The following is a 19,828-nucleotide window of genomic DNA, read 5'->3' as shown; positions in this document are numbered from 1 at the left end:
TATGACAACCGCGCCACAATAATTTTTCTTATATTGCCACGTAATCCGAGGATTTCTGCAAGGTACTATGCGTTTAAGTTATACCACACTTTTATAGCTAAAATACAAGCCTGTGAGAAAAGGTCATTGACAGCAGGACTCCCCGGGTTCTGTCACATTTAATTTGTCCGTATTAATCCTGATCTCCCCTTCGCTGTGACCCTTCATATGATTGTACCCATAGGTTTTATAAGAAAAAAAAACTCACGGGTAGAGAGGGAAAGGAGAAAACGCTGCAGACCGTTAGCTATTCAAGCTTTGCCTGGTGAGCAGGATTATATAGAGTTGTTTCAAGGTATATCACGTTTAGCTTGACTCTTAGCTTATAGATAGGAAGCTCATCTGCAAGTAAATGTCCTTTCACACAAGCCTATCTGTACATGCGAGTCCTTTAGCAAAAAAGGGGGGGGGTTCCCCGACTCTCCCCTTTGGGGCACAATCCTGACAACTTATAGCATTTATCTTGCTAAACTAAGATAACAGTAATAGTACACCAGGCTCAGCATACACTATGCAAACGACTAGCAGTTACAATTTTTTTCACTCTGGTGGGTACAATACCGTCCTTTGCTATATGTGCCCATGTTGTCTTGATGTTCCTGTGTGTCTTCCAGGGTTCCGTCCAAGCTTCTGTTGGTATGGAGAGGGGGTATAGGAGGATCCGAGTGTCCGCCGGTCAGCGGCGCTCTGTTCGGCTGGTCAGTGTCTGGCAGTGAAGCGAGTGGTGCAAGGGATGCGGCGCGAGCGGCGTGTTATGGCGGGGGGGAGCTCGCGTTCGTTCCGTACGGAGCCACACACTTCCTCGGATGCGGCGCCCATCTCCAGCTCCCCTCTCGCACGCCGCCTTGCAGCGCAGGTCAGCCCCTCCCCTCAGGCACGCCCAGCGACCTCACATCCTGCGCCAGCCCCTCAGCTGCATCTCTCCATGCGGCGGGGGTGAGAAATAAGCTTTTACAATGACAATTTTGTGAAAAAATAAAAATCTTAAATTTGCAAAGAATTGTGGGAAAAATATAAAACTTCAAATTACTCGCCATGCCTCTATGTTGGGGCCATTTGTACTTTCCTGGCTTGTTGGGGTCTCAAGAAATGAGCCAGTGCATCAGATGCGATACTTTTCGTAAGATTTGCACCATAGCTTGTAGACTCTAAAACTTTCACACAGACCAAATAATTTCCACAAATTTAGGGATATTTTTACCAAAGATATGTAGCAGTATAAATTGTGACCAAAAGTTATGAAGACAAATGACTAATTAGCAAAATTGTATCACGAAAATTAAGGAAAACATAAATGTTCAGTCTTTTTTCATTTAAAAAGTAAAAAACTCAGGTGATCAAATACCACCAAAAGAAAGCTCTATTTGTATGAAAAAAGGACAAAAAAACTAATTTGGGTACAGTGTTGCATGACTGAGTAATTGTCATTCAAAGTGTGAGAGCACTGAAAGCTGAAAATTGGTCTGGACAGGAGGGTAGTTTGTTTCCACTAAGCAAGTGGTTAAGTAGTTTAAGCACCCCATCCCACAGTGCTCAAGTGCAGAAGTGAACGCACACGTAAGTCGTGGCCACTTATTAGAACTTTACTATTAATCATTAAGAATCGTAATCACAATTATTTTCTCTTCTCGATCTTAAAACAGCATTTCCAGATTCTATCTAACAAGTGCAGAGAGTTCTTTGACAGCTGAAAAAAAAAATGCAACCTGTCAAGTTTTATCACAACATCATGGATAACGATAAACAAAGTAACACTTTGTTCTTAGATCAAAGGAATGAACTTCTGTCTGTAGATGAGTGAAGTTTAACCACTTAAAGACTAAACCTTTTTCTGACACTTGCTTCTTACAAGTTCACTTCAGCCCCGGAAGAATTGGCCCCTTATGATCAGAGAACTTATTACAATTTGGCACTGTGCAGCTTTAACTGGTAATTGGGTGGTCATGCAATGCTGTATCCAAACAAAATTTGCGTCCTTTTTCCCCCACAAATAGAGCTTTCTTTTGATGGTATTTGATTGCCTCTGCATTTTTATTTTTTACAGTATAAACGGAAAAAGACCGAAAATTAGAGGCAAAAAGATATTTTCTACTTGTAGTATTAAACAAAATCCAATAAACTCAATTTTAGTCATACATTTAGGCCAATATGTATTCAGCCATATGTATGTGGTAAAAAAAAAAGTCAATAAGCGTATTTTTCTTGGTTTGTGCAAAAGTTATAGCGTCTACAAACTAGGGTACATTTTATGGAATTTACGCAGCTTTTTGTTAAACTGCCTACCTAATTTCTTGAGGTGCTAAAATGGCAGGGCAATACAAACCCCCCAAATTAACCCATTTCGTAAATAAGACACCCCAAAGAAATTACCGAGGGGCATGTGGAACCCATTTAATATTATTTTTTTTTTGTCACAAAAAATTGAAAAATAAATAAAATGAACACAAAATGATTGTCACTAAATGATATATTTCTCACACAGGCCATGGTTATATGTGGAATTACACCCCAAGGTACTTTCTACTGCTTCTGAGTATGGGGATACCACATGTGTGAAACTTTTTGGTTGCCTAGCCACATACAGGACCCTGAAAACCAAGCACCACCTTCAGGGATCCCCGGCTGACATTGGGAGGATCCAGGAAAGGAAAGTTACAGTAATGGGCAACAATTTTCCTTATTCCTGTACCTCCTCATGTCGGCCTACTGTGGGATGTACCTAGCAACCTTCGATAAGGGAGGGCAAGAAAGAACCAATAACTTGGAAGAAAAATTTAGCCTATAATGCTGGATAAAAGCTACTTGCTGCTCTGCATGCTATCTCAGGTGACACCTTCACATAAGCTGCCCATGATGCTGCCATACGCCTGGTTGAATGTGCTCTGATCTCCGCAGGAGAGGGAAGGCCCAGAGACTTGTAAGCGATCTGGATTGTCTTAACTATCCAGGATGAGACTGCCATGCCCTTTTTAGTCCCCATAGGAAAGATAAAAATTTGGTCTTGCTTGCGAAACTCCTCAGTCTGTTCTAAGTAAGCTGTAATAGAGGAGACCAAGTCTAGCCTCTTCCAATCAACCTGCAACTGGTCCACAGTGAAGACTGGCAGGATAGTCTCCCAATTCATGTAAAAGGCAGTAGAGACCTTTGGTAGGAAGCTAGGAACTGGTCTGAGGATAATATCGGCAAACAATCACACAAAAAGGCTCTTTGGAAGAAAAGGTGCATAATTCGCAGACTCTCCTGGCGGAGGCAATGGCCGTCAAGTACACTGTCCTCAAGGTTAGATGAAATAATGAACCGGATGATGTCAGATCAAAAGGAGGAGCAAGCAAGGCTTTCAAGATCAGAGTCAGATCCCATTTGGAAAAGTAGGATTTCAGGGGAGGTCTGATTTTAATGGCTGCCTTCAGAAAATGGACCACGACCGGATCGAATGCCCATCTGGAATTTGTCATAGCCGAGAGGGCAGTAATCTGGACCTTCAGGGAATTATAAGCCAGGCCACCATCCAGTCTCCGCTGAAGTATCTCCACAATGTTTGAGACTGAAGGGGTTTCAGGCTCCCAGCCCCTCTGCTGCGATTCGTCTGAAAGCTTTCCATACCCGGTGATAGGTCGAATTTGTAAATTTTTTACGAGCCTGTAATAAGGTACTCAACACTCATTCTGAGAGGCCCAAATAATTCAGAAATCTCCTCTCACGCCATTAGCTTCAGCCTCCTGGGGTTTGGATGACCTATTCTGTTCTGGAGCAGGGGATCCCGACAAGGTGGCAGTGGGGTTGATTGACACATCTTCATCCAATGAGAACCATGGCCTTCTGGACCAAAACGGTAGAACTGCTATTGCTCTGACCCTCTCTGTAAACCTTCAATAGGGCCTTGAGGATTAAACGAAGCTCAAGGAACACATACACCAGGAGAAATTTCCACAGCTTGGACAGAGCATCTTGGTTGTAAGCTTGTGGATGGTATGTTTGGGTGAAGAAGCAAGGAAGTTGGGAGTTTCTCCCTGATGCCATGAGGTCTATTGCGGGCAACCCCCATACTTTGAAGATCCTTCACAGGTATTTCGGATTGAAGGCCCATTTGCTGTAATCCAAAAAGCTCAGACTCAAATGATCTGCCTGGGCATTCTCTGGCCCTGGGAGGCAGGCTGCTGTCAGGGATACAGGGTTTCTTTCTGCCAACAGGAATATCTGGCATGTGACTTGAAGTAGGGCACGACTCCTGGTGCCCCCCTGGTGGGACATGTAAGCGACAGTGGTCTTGTTGTCCGACAGTATTTTGACAGCTGGATCTTTCAAGAGCAGTCGGAACGCTAGAAGTGCACGCCAGGCGGTCTCCAACTCTAAGTATTTTAAAGTTTGCGACACATGGGGGGAAAACCAGCCCTTAGCCTGCTGGCCCAGGCAATGAGCTCCCCAACCCAGAAGACTGGCATCCGTAGTCAGCACTACCGGATCCGGAGGCCAAAGGGATACACCCGGGGAAAGGTTGCGTTTGACTGTCCACCAAAGCAGGGAGTGACTTATCAACATCGGAATCTGTACCCTCTGAATCAGGGAGTGGCAATCCCATTGAAGAAGGAAATTGCACTGAAACCACCTTCTCCACCTGGCCCATGGGACTACCGGATTTGTGGCTGATTACACCCTGAGATAGGACGTGCATTCCCTTGCTACAAGGAAATAACTGGCCATTGCTCTCCTGATTTTGGATCTGAATGTCCCGAATTTTCCTATGGGGGGAGAGACTCGACCCCTAATCGTGTTGAAATTCACTCCTATATATTCTAAAACATGGGTTGGCTGCATTTGGCTTTTTCGATAATTGATTAGCCAGCCGAACCGAACAAGCGTTTCGCAAGTGAGGGCCACATTAGAAGATGATGTTCTGAAGAAGCTAGCAGTAACAGGTCGTCCAAATAATGGAAAATTTGAACGTCTCTGACCCTGAGGGCTGCAATGATGGCTGAGAGCACTTTCAAAATGGTTCTGGGTGCTGGGCAAAGGCCAAACGGGAGGCACCGAAACTGGTAGTGAGAGCCTTCCACAAAAAAACCTGAGAAAACGAGCTGGATGGATGGGAACATGTAACTAGATCGATGGAGGCCATTTAGTCTCCTCCTTTCACCACGGATATGATTGTCTCCAGTGACTCCATCTTGAATGGTGTGACCCTCATAGGAATTTAGGGCCTTTAGATCTAACACTGGCCTGAAGCCTCGTTTTGGCACCGGGAGGATGCGACGATATCCATCCCGAATTATGGCCAAAACAGCCCAAACCCTCTTGAACTGAGCGAGCCTCGCTCCCACATGGGGATCTTGGGCGGAGAAACATTCAGAAGCCCTTATTAGGGGCTTGGCTAGGTTTGGACTTGAAAGCCTTTGGAAAGGATGAAGCAGCTGGTCTCCATTTGCCTTGAGAATGGCCTGCCAGGCCTGTAGGAACTTGCTTCCTTGAAGTTTTCCTTGGACCTTCTTGCCAAGCGAAAGGGCTGCCACTGTCTTCTCCTTTCTTGCGTAATTAGGCCCTATTGGCCCCCGGAGACACATTGGATCACAGACTCCAAGAGTTTTCCGAACTTAGGCTCTGCTTCGAATAACTGTCTGCCGCCCAGTGTTTTAACCACAATGCCGTTCGGGCCGCCACATGATTTTGGCCGTCATTCTAACCTGGTCAACGGCTGCTTCTGACAGGAATTTGCCAGCTGTTTTAATGCATTGCGAGGGCGAAGAACCACCACTGAATATAACTGTTTTAAATCGGTATCCACTCTGTGATCCATGGGATGCCTAAAAGAGACCAAATCCTCTAACGGAGTGATATGGCGGGCCAATCGCTGCATTGAAGCTTCCACCCTAGGGGTAGTGTCCCATAACGCTGCATCCTTTAAACTGAATGGATACAACTTTGAAAATCTATTATGAATGTTGAGCTTCTTAGATCTCAAAAATGAGGGCAAAGGGAGGCAAGGATTTCTTCAGCTCTGAGTAGTATTTCCGTTTTTTTATTTTGGAGGAGGGGTCTCTTCCTGCCACTGCAATGAGTCTTTCACCACCTCCACTGGGGGGGGACTAACGCAAAATCGAAGGTACACGATTTAGGTGCCACCTTGGCCTCAGAAGAATTTTGAGTCACTCTCCCCACCTGCCTCCAAATCCGAATCTGCAGAAGAAGATGCTGGTCAGGCATTTTTCTTAGATGCACCTCTTAGCCCCTCCTTGATAGCAGACTTAATATAGGACTTAATATAGGTCATTATTCAATCCCTTAAATAAAACAAATTCCCCCACCAACGGGGTTTTTAGGCAGCAATAAACAATAAGCGTAGCATAATATAAAAAAAGATTATTTTATTGTATGGTAAAAACATGAGCTTCACCCAGGTATTTAAAACAAGAAATAGATAGAACCAAGCTTTTATATACAAAAAATACAATAACATCAATGGGCATACACTAAGCAGACCTAACTATAAATATACTGTATAAAATTAGTAACAGCAAAAATTTTTTTTTTATAGTTCTAACGCGTTTCAACCACTAGGGTCTTCTTCAGAGATAGTCTGTTGATAGAGAGACAAGATAAAACTTAGGTTGTAGGAAGTAGGTGCAAACGTAGGCAGCCTGCCTGTATGGTAAGCCACGCCTGTGATGGAAATCCCAACATAATCGAAATTAGACATATATATTTTTATTTTTTATATTTTATATATAGGCCCACATGTGTGGTATGAAGATATCATGTACATGATTTGTGTGCATATAAAGGGAATATCCCCAGATATCTGCATCCACATCTACATCAGGGGAAAAAAAAAAAAAAAAAGGGGAGGGGGGGGGGGGAAACAAAACTCAAAAACCAAACACACACTAAAAAGGAGGGACAGAAAAACAAACGTAACTCTAATCAAAAGAAGACAAGCGTGAAATGACATGTAATAGAAATAGTGTGTGTGATGACATCCCAATACTGGGTGACTAGAATGACTGAGTGAGTGGATTGTGTACACGGGAAGTGAACTGTGAGGTGAAAGGTGTGGGTGTTGGTGTAGTGAAAAGAATTTAAAGGATAACATATTAGGAAATCGGGGTGACAATGGAAAGAGTGCATTGGGGTGCTGGTGACGGGTAAAAATAAAATTGCATGAAATACTAATGTGGGACTAGTGAAAAGTGACAAAAAAAAAAAAAAAAAAAAATGATTACAATAACTATTCAGATGTAGTAAACCATGTTTATACTAAGGGTAATAACAGTTACCTGGATAGCTAGGCTGGACAAAAGATTCCCAAAGTGGAAAAGGAGAGACAGTAGCTGGGAAACTATCCCGGGAAGAGTGCCAGACACGGTCAATGACTCCTAATCCATAGGGGCACCCCCATCTAAAAATGAATAGAGTGGTAAGGCGAGCTAGCTGTTAAAAAAGCTAGTTTGAGGAAATTATTTAAGTAAAATGGGGGCATGTCAGCCAAGCTAGCAAATAGTCAAACTTACCAACCAGGGATTCAGAGATAAGAGAGTCCTTGTTTGTGTGCAGGAGCTGACGTTTGCTGCCAAGTGTACTGTGTTATATAGTGCCTCGGGATTGCGTCACAGGCAATGGCCGCCCACCCATTGGCTGGTACTGCCTATTATTGCTTGGCCGCCTAAACAGGTCGACCACGTGTGACCGCCCCGGCGTCCCGGAAGGTCGTAAAGCGACCCCGAAACGACGTCACTTCCGACGCAATTGCACGACGCGATTGCGTCACGTCCGTCCGTACGAAGGGTCAGACGAACGTGAGGCACGTCCGGAAGTGTTCAGGGACGCCGCCGACAAGGAAATACGTGTCTCCAATGGCTGGGCAGGACCAGCCCGCACCAGTCATATAGGGAGACATCTATGGAGAGAGCCCTGCATGTGCACAGACAGGGGTCCCTCCTACCCTTGTCGGGGAGTCGCGCAAAAAAGGCAAACAACCCCCCACACACCACCTCCTCCACATAAAAACGGGAGGGCATTGGAGGCAATATGCAGAGGGACCGTAAATGTGGGGGACAAGCATAGACCCGGATCAGGTCAATGTGGGGATATGCCGATACTGTCCAATACCTCCCCTAACCCCCAGAGCAAGGATGGGGTGAGGGTGTGTGGGTAAAAGACGGGAGGGGAGAAGAAAAAAAAAAAAAAAAGGGGGGGGGGGGAAGGGACAGGCGACCGATCCCAACACACCATTAGCTAAAAAAGCCATTTGTTTAACCAAAGAGAAGAATAAAATAAAATCTTTTTTCAGATTATTACATATACACATATAGCATGCATGTCCCGACGTGCAAACGCACGTCTTTATTCAAGGACAGACAAAGTAAATATATAGCTAAGTGAATATATAGAAACAGCAAAAATGAAGTGATAACATAATTATACAATCAATCACAGAAGAGTATGGTGTTCTGTTGCGAATACTGTACCATGGTACCCTATTTGGTTGTAATCATAGTAATTAAAGACTATCAACAATTTATGGGAGGGGCATGGTCAGGGGATGTTCCTAGACACTTACTAAAGAGTTAGAGAAGAGAAAAAAAGGAGCATAAAGGAGAACGGGCTCACAGGGTAAAGGGGCAGGTACACCCGGTCTCTACTGTGTCCTCCCTGAGGAAAACCCCTTTAGGAAGGGAGCAAAAGAGACCGATTCATTCAGTCCTGGGAAAGAGGTGGCATCCAATTTATGTATCCACCTCTGTTCCCGTTGTAATAAGGTCTTATTCCAGTCACCCCCCCCGAACAGGTATGTGTATACGGTCTAGGGCAGTGAATGTAAACTTAGGCATTCTATAGTTGTGTACTTGCACGACATGACGTCCAATCGGCAGGTAATAGTTGCCTATTTCCATACTATACACATGTTTGGATATTCGGCGGTGGAATTCCTGTTTTGTTTTGCCCACATAGTACGCCCCACACTCGCATTCCAAGAAGTAAACCACACCTCGTGTCTGACAATTTACGAAGTGTGTGGGTCTAAAGTTGGCACCGTTTGGTAGACAGAAGGTTTTATCACGTCTAATGTATTTACAACACGAGCAGTGATTGCAAGGGAAGGAGCCAAGAACTGAGCAGTGTTTGGACCTTTTGTTCTCATTCCTATATTCGCTCTGCACCAGTTTATCGTATAGTGAAGAGGCCCTTTTGAAAGAAATAGAGGGGCGTACTGGTACCAGACAGCCGATCTTAGGATAGTCTTTTAAGATCGACCAGTGTTTTTGGATAATATCCAAAATGATATTGTGGTGTTTGGTGAAGCGCATAATGATCCTCAGTGGATCCACAGTGGGGTCACTGCGTTCCTTTTTAGAGAACAGAAGGTCCCTACGTGATAACACTGCAACTTTGTTGTAGGCCCTGCGAAGGCAAGAACGACTATACCCTCGTGCAAGGAATCTAGTCTGAAGTTTCTGTGCCTCTTCTTTAAAGAGACTGTCATTAGAACAGTTTCTACGGAGGCGGAGATATTGACCGTAGGGTATAGAACGTTTTAAGGCCATAGGGTGAAAGCTATCTGCATGCAATACCGTGTTGCCCGCAGTGCTTTTTCGGTATAGAGAGGTGAAAATGGAGTTATCTGGGGTGCGTCCTATAGTGACATCTAAGAACGTGATGCTCTGAGTGTCATATGTCACAGTAAACTTGAGATTGTATGTGTTTATATTAATACAGGACATGAATTCCAACAGGGCAGCCTCCGATCCCTCCCAGATGACGAGGACATCATCGATATACCGCCGCCACATAGCAATGTGGCGCGTGTATTCGAGGAGGTCCCCGTCATCCAGGAGGGACTTCTCCCACTCCCCCAGGTACAGGTTGGCGTAGGCCGGGGCACAACAAGTGCCCATGGCCACGCCCTGCACCTGGAGGTAGTGGGAGTCATTGAATAGGAAGAAGTTGTGATGTAGGATGTAGTCAAGTCCGTCCACTATGAATTCGTTAACTTCATATTTATATCTCCCACTTAGTTGAAGTAGATCTTGTATAGCCTTGATCCCCTTCTCGTGTGGGATCGAGCTATACAATGCCTCCACATCAATTGCCACTAGGATGGAATTAGCAGTTAAGGTATGGTTCTCAATGGTCTGTAATAGATGCGTTGTATCCTTCACATATGAGGGCATACTCAAAACAAATGGCTGTAAAAATGAATCAATGACCTTGCTAAGGTTTTCAGTTATTCCCCCTTTCCCTGAAACGATCGGCTGGCCAGGGGGTCTTGTTTGGCATTTATGGATCTTTGGTAGACTGGGGCATAGGGTTTTTGTCGTGTGACCGCTCGTGAGCCGCGCCTCTGGGCTTCCGACCCTCACCCCACTGCTGGACTCTGTGGCGAGATGTATGGACCATGTACCTTCTTTAATTTGTGAGGGACGTCTAAGCATGAACCTGGGTAAACTCCACCATTAAGCACTATAATTTACGTGAACCTCTCGGCAATACTATACTGGGTAACTACACTAACAAATTTAGAATATGTTTAATACTAATACTATTCGATAGATTTATTAAGTTTTATCTTGTCTCTCTATCAACAGACTATCTCTGAAGAAGACCCTAGTGGTTGAAACGCGTTAGTACTCTAAAAAAATTTTTTTTTGCTGTTACTAATTTTATACAGTATATTTATAGTTAGGTCTGCTTAGTGTATGCCCATTGATGTTATTGTATTTTTTGTATATAAAAGCTTGGTTCTATCTATTTCTTGTTTTAAATACCTGGGTGAAGCTCATGTTTTTACCATACAATAAAATAATCTTTTTTTATATTATGCTACGCTTATTGTTTATTGCTGCCTAAAAACCCCATTGGTGAGGGAATTTGTTTTATTTTTTCGATTTATAGGGGTGAGCAGCACCCTTCTTGCTCTTGTCAGCAGTGTGTTCTTTCCAATATTATTATTCAATCCCTTAGGACAAAAAAAACAAATATTCAATGGGCTCTACATACCCATCAGCAATTTCCTTGGGGTGTCTACTTTCCAAAATGGGGTCATTTGGGGGGGTTGTACTGCCCTGCCATTTTAGCACCTCAAGAAATGAGATAGGCAGTCATAAATTAAAAGCTGTGTAAATTCCAGAAAATGTACTCTAGTTTGTAGACGCTATAACTTTTGCGCAAACCAAAAAATATACGCTTATTGACATTTTTTTTACTAAAGACATGTGGCTGAATAAATTTTGCCCTCAATGTATGACTAAAATTTAGTTTATTCGATTTTTCTTATAACAAAAAGAAGAAAATATCTTTTTTTTTTTTTTTCAAAATTTTCGCTCTTTTTCCATTTATATCGCAAAAAAAAAAAAAAAATCGCAGAGGCAATCAAATACCATCAAAAGAAAGCTCTATTTGTGGGAAGAAAAGGAAGCAAATTTTGTTTGCGTGCAATATTGCATGACCGCGCAATTACCAGTTAAAGCAGCGCAGTGCGAAATTGGAAAAAGACCTCTGGTCCTTAGGGTGTTTATTGGTCCAGGGCTGAAGTGGTTAAATTTTAACCTTAGGGTTATATTGCCACCTTCAGGAAAGGACTAGAACATGTAAAACATGTAAAGACGGTTTAAAACATGTAAAACATGTAAAAACTGCACAGCACCGCCCAGGGCCGGCCCACTGGCTATAACCCCCCAATCTGCTTCCTGCAGCTCAGTTTTTTTTTCTGCCTAGTGTAGAAGGACCTGGCTCCCTCAGGGGACCATTGGTCCTGGGGATTTCTTTTCATTTTTTCTGCTATTTTGATCCTGTGATCTACAATCAACAGCCAGGCGCGGTGACAGGCTGGATAATATAGATCCTTGTAGTCTCCCCAGCTTGGCTGTCAAGTGTGAGCAGACCCTAGCTATGTGCTGGTCGGTCACGACATGCCCCTTATGGTCCAGGGGCAGCCGGTGAGCTATATGCTCTGGGACACACATATGACCAGGCTACTGCTGTCTGTGTCACAGTGTGCCGTGGCCAACAGCCACCCCATACTGCTTGGGTGATGGGTCTGTGGTGGAATGCATCCAGCAGTCCCGACAGGAGGGGTAAGTATGGCTCCAGCTGCCTCGGCAGGATGGAGCAGTTGGGCATTCCCTGGAAGGTCGACTAGGGGGTCTCTCACTCTCCATTTTCTCTCTCTCTCTCTGTCCCTCATTCCCTCCTCCCCATGCTGGGGCTGCTGTGTGACTGGGTTGCGGCCATTTTCCTGTAGTATAGTCGGTATATTGCTGTCAGCCATTTACTAGTAGGTTCGGTGGCCATTTTCTCTGTGATTTCTTGACTAAAACTGCAGGTGGCCATTTTCTTGTAGCCTCAGTGCGGTTTACCTCTAACGCTGGTAACTGTATACTTCCAGAACAATGCAGTTTTTACTCTGAGCACTTTGTGACTGGCACAGGACAGAGCGGACAACGGCAGCACAGCACAGTACTCGGTCAGGGTGGTGAGTCCTGCGGGGGGGCCCCTCAGTCTGCGAGCAGCTAGGAGGGTGGGATTTTGTGTACCTTGCCTTAAGTCCCTCAGTAGTGGCAGGTCAGTGAGGGTCAGTATGGCGCCAGAAGCTGGCGCTTCTTCCCCAGACATCCCTGCTATTGCAACGGCTCACCTGCACAAAATGCAGGGCTAGAGTCCTTTGTTGCACCAGGGTGGAGACGGCGTGCAGGCGCAAGGGGGGTAAAAAACGCCCTCTACCCTCCCCCCCCCTATCTTCTGGGGAAAGCTTTGATTCAGACTCTGGCTCCACTGTGACAGGCTGCCCCTGTTCTGATGTATCAGAGGATGCAGACCAGGACTGGTCGGACAGTGAGGATGACTTCTTTGTCCGGGTTTTGCGCAGGAAAAAGCACTAGTAGGAACACTTATCACAGCGGTGCGGGATACCCTGAAGATACAGGCTGTAGCAGGGGCATCTGCAGAAGTGGCGGTCCCTTTTGGGTCCCAGAAACTGGCCCGCACGGCTAAAGCGTTTCCGTATTTGACTTATTTTGAGAAGTTCATCTACAAGGAATGGGGAAGCCCACAACAGGCCTTTTCAGTCCCGAGAAGAATGGCAGTTTATTACTATTTTGAGAAAAGCCACCTGAAAAATTGACCCCCCCCCCCCCCCTCCGGTATCCAGGTTGAATAAAGTAACTACAATTCCAGTAGAAGGGACTCCTGCCTTCAAGGACCCTGCCGACAGGAGGGCTGAGGCAGTGGCTAGATCCATGTTTACGGTAGTGGGGTCAACGTTACGACCTGTGCTGGCCATGGCCTTGGTGTTGCAGACGCTTACTGAATGGGCAAAGTTGTTGCACGGTGAATTGGAGAAGCAACAGGCTTCCCCAGTCTGCGTAGAACTGGCAGACGAGTTGGTGCATGGCCTTAAATATGTCTGTGATGCGGCCCTGGATACGTTACTTCTGCTCTCTAGAGCATCGTTATCAGCAGTGGTGCTATGGCGCCTGATTTGGCCGAAATGCTGGCCTGCAGACCAGGCATCTAAAAAAGCACTGGGGTATTTGACCTTCCAGTTGCTCCCACAGTCCAGGAAGGGTAAGGAGCCATGCCATAGGCAAGGGCCCTAATTTTTCTGCTCAAACAGCTTTTTTGCCCACCCTGGTGGTCAGATAAGCATTCCCAGCCCGACAAGCCAGTTGAAGGACAAAAGTGTCCCTGGTTTCGCAAGCCAAACAAGTCTGCGAGCAAAAATGTTAACGCATGAAGGTTTCCCCCCCCCCGCCTGACACTCGGGTGGGGAGTCGCCTTCGTGAGTTTGCAGTTCGGTGGACCTCCCTACTGTCCGACCAATGGGTCTGGTTTCAAACTGTTTTCATTGGGCTACAAGAGAGTTTCTTTCTTGTCCACCAAACAGATTCTTTCCATCCAACCTTCATCTGCTTTTGGGTCAGTACAGGACCTGCTACTGCATGGTGTGATAGTACCGGTACCGACACTGGAAAGGTTTCAGGGTTTCTACTCCAATCTGTTTGTAGTCCCAAAGAAGGAAGGGGTCCATCCTATCCTGGACCTCAATGCCCTCAACAGCTTTGTAAAAGTGCAAGGGTTCAGGATGGAATCGGTTCGCTCCGTGGTCGCTGCACTCCATCAGGGGGACTTCCTGGCATTCTTGGAAATCAAGGACGCATACTTACATGTACCCATATGCCTCAGGCATCAGAGGTTTCTGCGATTTGCAGTCGGGGAAGAGTACTACCAATTTGTGGCTCTCCCTTTTGGCCTGGTGTTAGCCCCAATTCTGGCATTGTTAAGGCAACGTGGGATCACAATCGTGGGTTAACTAGACGACCTCCTGAGAGCAGCTTCTGCCTCAGAATTAAGGGAGGATGTAGCGATTACCATGTAAACTTTCCGGGAGTTTGGTTGTGTACTGAACCTAAAAAAAAGTCAGTGTTGGTGCCGACTCAACACCTGGAGTACCTGGGCTTACTGCTGGATTCCTCAGAAGTGAGAGTCTTTCTCCCTTCTGACAAGCTGCAGACTCTTCAAGCTGCGGTCAAGTTGGTGAACTGCAGTTGGTCATTGCTGAGTTTCTGCTTGCGAGTCCTGGGTCTCATGGTAGCCACTTTCGAGGCAGTACCATATGCTCAATTTCACACTCAAGTCTTGCAAAAAGAGATCTTGTCAAAATGGGACGAATCTCCGTTATCCCTGGATTGTCAAATTCAGATGAGCCAGTTAGTCAGTGTTACCCTGCTCTGGTGGTTGAGATCTCCGGCCCTTTGGTCCAGGAAATTGTTCCTTCCTCTCCATTGGACGGTGGTCACAATGGACGCCAGCCTGACCGGTGGGGGGGTGGTTTGGGGGTACAGTCGGCCCAGGGCCGCTGGACGCAGGAGGAATATGCTCGAGCTTCAGGCGGTGCCTCTCCACATGGTCAAAGAGGTTGCAGGGGCGTCAGGTCAGAATCCAGTGGGACAACACCATGGCAGTGGCGTATGTCAACCATCAAGGAGGAACAAGGAGCTTGGCTGCAGCATAGGAGGACGCTCACATCCTACAGAGGGCAAAGCAGCATGTGCCGGCCCTGTCAGCCGTATAAATTCTGGGCGTAGAAAAAGGGCAGGCGGACTACCTAAGTCATCAGAAGCTGGACCAAGGTGATTGTTCGTTTCATCCGGATGTATTCCGGCTCACTTGCCTAAAGTGGGGCACGACAGATGTGGATCTCTTGGCCTCTCGGCTCAATCGGCATGTGCAGAAGTTTGTGGTCAGGACAAGAGACCCTTGGGCGGACACATCAGACGCATTGGTGGCTCCATGGGGGGCATTATCGGCTGATTTATGCCTCCCCTCACCCCACTAATGCTCCTGCCACGTCTGCTACGCAGAGTGAAGGCCGAGGGTTTCCGGTTATTTTGATTGCCCCAGATTGGCCTCGGCACCCTTGATACACCAACCATTCTTTTGGTGGCTGCCAATGTGGGAGGACCTTCTATCGCAAGGTCCGATACTTCATCCTGCTTTACCGTCGCTGGTTTTAACGGCATGGCTGTTGAAAGCCAGGTGCTAAGGAACCGAGGTCTGTCAGACTCGGTAATTTCCACTATGCTGAGGGCACAGAAGTCATCTTCTCTGAAGGTTTATCATCGTACGTGGAAGGTTTACATCACCATGTGTGAGGAGATGGGGTGGCATCCACGCACTTATTCGTTTTCCAGGATCCTGCTGTTTTTGCAGCGAGGAGTGGATCAGAAACTTGCCTTAAAGTGGTTGTAAACCCTTACAAACCACTTTGACCTACAGGTAAGCCTAGATTGAGGCTTACCTGTAGGTCCAAGAAATATCTCCCAAACCTATACGGTTTAGGAGATATTTGCCCGAAGACGGGCACCCCTGTCTACGGCGCAGGTGCACTGAGCGTGGCATCCTCGATAACGAAGATGCCGCGCAATGCCACGCGTCTCGGCTCCCGCACGCATGCGCGGGAGTGACGTCATCGCGGCTTCGCCGAATGACAGCGGCGGAGCTGCGAAACCCACCAAGAAGATGGATGCGGTGTCAAGTAAGTGACACATAATGGGCTACTATGCAATGCATAGTAGTCCATTATGCTTTGCCTTTGCAGGGAATGAAAGAGAAAGTAAACTCATCAGGGTTTACTTCCTCTTTAACCACTTGCTTACTGGGCACTTAAACCCCCCTCAGTCCCAGACCAATTTTCAGCTTTCAGTGCTCTCACATTTTGAATGACAATTACTCAGTCATGCAACACTGTAACCAAATGATTTTTTTGTCCTTTTCTTCATACCAATAGAGCTTTCTTTTGGTGGTATTTGATCACCTCTCGGTTTTTTATTTTCTGCCCTATAAATGAAAAAAGACCGAAAATTTTGAAAATAATGAATTTTTCTTCGTTTCTGTGACAAAATTTAGCAAATTAGCAATTTTTCTTCATAAATTTTGGCCACAATTTATACTACTACACATCTTTGGTAAAAATAACCCAAATTTTTGCATATTATATGATCTGTGTGAAATTTATAGAGTCTACAAGCTATGGTGCAAATCATAAAGATTTGCAAAAAAAGATCACATCTGATGTACTAAGGCCTATCTCCATTCTTGAGACCCTAACAAGCCAGGAAAGTACAAATGCCCCCCAAATGACCCCTTTTTGGAAAGTAGACATTCCAATGTATTTAGTAAGAGGCATGGTTAGTTATTTTAAGTTGTCATTTTTTCCCATAATTCTTAGCAAAATTACGATTTTTTTTTTTTTCACAAAATTTTCATTGTAATAGCTTATTTCTCCCACACGGAATGTGCATACCACAAATAACACCCCAAAATACATTCTGCTACTCCTCCTGAGTATAACGATACCACATGTGTGAGACTTTTACACAGCCTGACCACATACAGAGGCCTAATTTTGAAGTAGCACCTTCAGGCATTCTAGGAGCATAAATTACACATTTCATTTCTCAACCACCTATTACAGTTTTGAAGGCCCTGGAACACCAGGGCAATGGAAACGTCCAGAAAATGACCCCATTTTGGAAAGCTAACACCCCAACGTATAATCTATGAGGCATAATGAGTCTTTTCAATGGTTCATTTTTTTCCAGAAGTTTTCGGAAAATGTGGAAAAAAATGAAAACGCATTTTTTTTTACACAAAGTTGTCTGTTTATAAGATATTTCCAACGCATAGCATTTACATAGCAAAAATAACACCCCAAAATACGTTCTACTACTCCTCCTGAATATAACGATACCAAATGTGTGAGACTTTTACACAGCCTGACCACATACAGAGGCCTAATTTTGAAGTAGCACCTTCAGGCATTCTAAGAGCATAAATTACACATTTCATTTCTCAATCACCTATTACAGTTTTGAAGGCCCTGGAACACCAGGGCAATGGAAACGTCCAGAAAATGACCCCATTTTGGAAAGCTAACACCCCAACGTATAATCTATGAGGCATAATGAGTCTTTTCAATGGTTCATTTTTTTCCAGAAGTTTTCGGAAAATGTGGAAAAAAATGAAACCGCATTTTTTTTTACACAAAGTTGTCCGTTTATAAGATATTTCCAACGCATAGCATTTACATAGCAAAAATAACACCCCAAAATACGTTCTACTACTCCTCCTGAGTATAATGATACCACATGTGTGAGACTTTTACACAGCCTGACCAAATACAGAGGCGCAACATGCAAGAAACACCGTCGGCGTTCCAGGGACACATAGCCTGCACATACCAAGAATTACACCCCCAAATACATTATGCTGAGCAAAGGGTAAAGAAAAGATTACCTGTGGTTTTAGAAGCGCAGTTGTCCACAGGAGGACATCACTGGTCCAGGCAGCAGGCAGGGACTTGGTCAGCAACAGCGAACACAGTTTTTCAGGCAGCAGGCAGGGATACTGTCCATATTACAGTCCAGGGTTAGTGCAGAGATGTCAGCAGTGCCAAAAATATTGGTCCTGGTAGTAGGCAGGTCCTTGTGGTGTGGTCAGTGCGGCATGATGGCAGTAAGTCCTACAGGCAGCAGACAGAAGTAGAGCCTCGTTCAGGACAGAATGGGGATAGGGGTAGAGGCTTCTCCCTCCCAAATCTCTTTGAAGCCTCCGAGTCTCCAGACCCTAATCTAGGAATAAGAAAACAAAGAAAATAGTTTTCTTCTTCCAGAAAAACTATACTGGAGCCCCTCACATATGTGAGACCCCATGTTGAATCCCACTAGTCCAGTTGCAGAATACAAGATCAGTCCAAGAGGCAGGCAAATATCGTGGTCAAACAGTCCAAGGTCAGTTCCAGATCAGGCAGAGGTATGTACAGAATCGGCAGGCATAAGAGTGGTCAAATAACAAGCCAGGGTCAGTTACAAAGCAGGCAGTGGCATAAGGGGTGTGAAGGTGTATGAAGGCAGGAACTGAGGATTATGTTTACCATACTTCACTAAAAATTTATTGAAGTATGGTAACGCCGAAAACAGTCGCCTATGCAGAGGCCTGGTTGGGAAGGACATTGTGCACAATAATAAGATGTGTCTCTTCTGACTCCTGCTTTGGTACACACCTTACATCTTTTTTGGCGTCTTTTGCCTGTTGGTGTGGGGGGAATTTTATCTGGAAAGTGGCGCTCGGAGAGTCGACTAACAACGTCTGATCTGATATTTTCTGGTGGGCCGTTTGGGAAAATAAGGGCTGTGAAAACTTCCTCCTGGTAGCCAAAGAAATGTTTGGGGTTTTGGGTGGCGTTGCTGTAAATTACATATGAATTGTAAATGGCCAATTGAAAAAAAATAAATTACTACTTTTTTGTACCAATGATATGTCCGTCTTGAGACCAGATATGGTTCCATCATTTGGTTGTTGAAGTCGACTCCTCCCATGAACAAATTATACTCGGAAATACATTTGGGTTTCTTTACGGGGCCATTCCTTCTGGGGATTTCTACGAAGGTATCGTTGTGGATAGAAGACAACATATACACATCCCTTCTGTCCCTCCACTTCACTGCCAGAACCTCCTTGTTTCTTAGACTTGCGGTTTCTCCTTTCCGCAGCTTCTTGTTCACCAGACTTTGAGGAAAGCCCTTCCGGTTCTTTTTTACAGTGCCACATGCTGGCGTCTTCTTCCGGTGAAGGTTGTGGAACAGGGGCAGAGATGTGTAGAAGTTGTCTACATACAGGTGGTAGCCTTTATCCAGTAGGGGGTATATGAGGTCCCAAACAATTTTTCCGCTGGATCCCAAATAGTCCGGACAATTAGGGGGCTGTAGCTGGGTATCCTTCCCTTCGTACACCTTGAAGGAATATGTGTACCCTGTTTGCTCGGTCACATAATTTGTAGACCTTCACCCCATAGCGGGCCCTTTTGCTGGGCATAAATTGCTTCATCCTAAGCCTGCCACTAAATTTAATAAGGGACTCATCCACACATATGTGTTGGTCCGGGGTAAACAATTTGGGGAATATTTCAGAAAAATAATTTAGTATTGGTCGAATTTTGTAAAGGCGGTCATAATTTGGATCATTTCGTGGAAGGCATTGGGAATTGTCACTGAAATGTAAGAACCTCAGGATCATCTGATATCTGGTTCTGGGCATTACCGCGGAGAAGAGCGGTGAGTGGTGGAGGGGGTGGGTTGACCAGTAGGTACGTAATTGTTTTTTTTTGTTGAGTCCCATATTAAATGTGAGGCCTAAAAAAAGCTTGAACTCCTCCACCGTTAGGTCTCTCCATTCGTAGGGACGGGCATAATAGGAGGTCGGATTTTGAAAAATAAATTGTTGTGCATACAGGTTGCACTGG

General features: G+C 45.2%; 1 protein-coding gene across 5 annotated transcripts in view; it reads left to right on the top strand.

The window, feature by feature from the left end:
• Positions 1-19,828, top strand: part of RETREG3 (reticulophagy regulator family member 3) — a 489,061-nt gene that overhangs the window by 159,718 nt on the left and 309,515 nt on the right. The gene's annotated exons all lie outside the window — the stretch shown is intronic.

The sequence above is a fragment of the Lithobates pipiens genome, unplaced genomic scaffold, assembly GCF_037356315.1.
Source record: "Lithobates pipiens isolate NorthernLeopardFrog02 unplaced genomic scaffold, aLitPip1_a1.2 Scaffold_28, whole genome shotgun sequence".
NCBI classification, from domain to species: domain Eukaryota; kingdom Metazoa; phylum Chordata; class Amphibia; order Anura; family Ranidae; genus Lithobates; species Lithobates pipiens.
The sequence above is the reverse complement of the archived record's forward strand: the minus strand, read 5'-3'. Positions and strand labels throughout refer to the sequence as shown.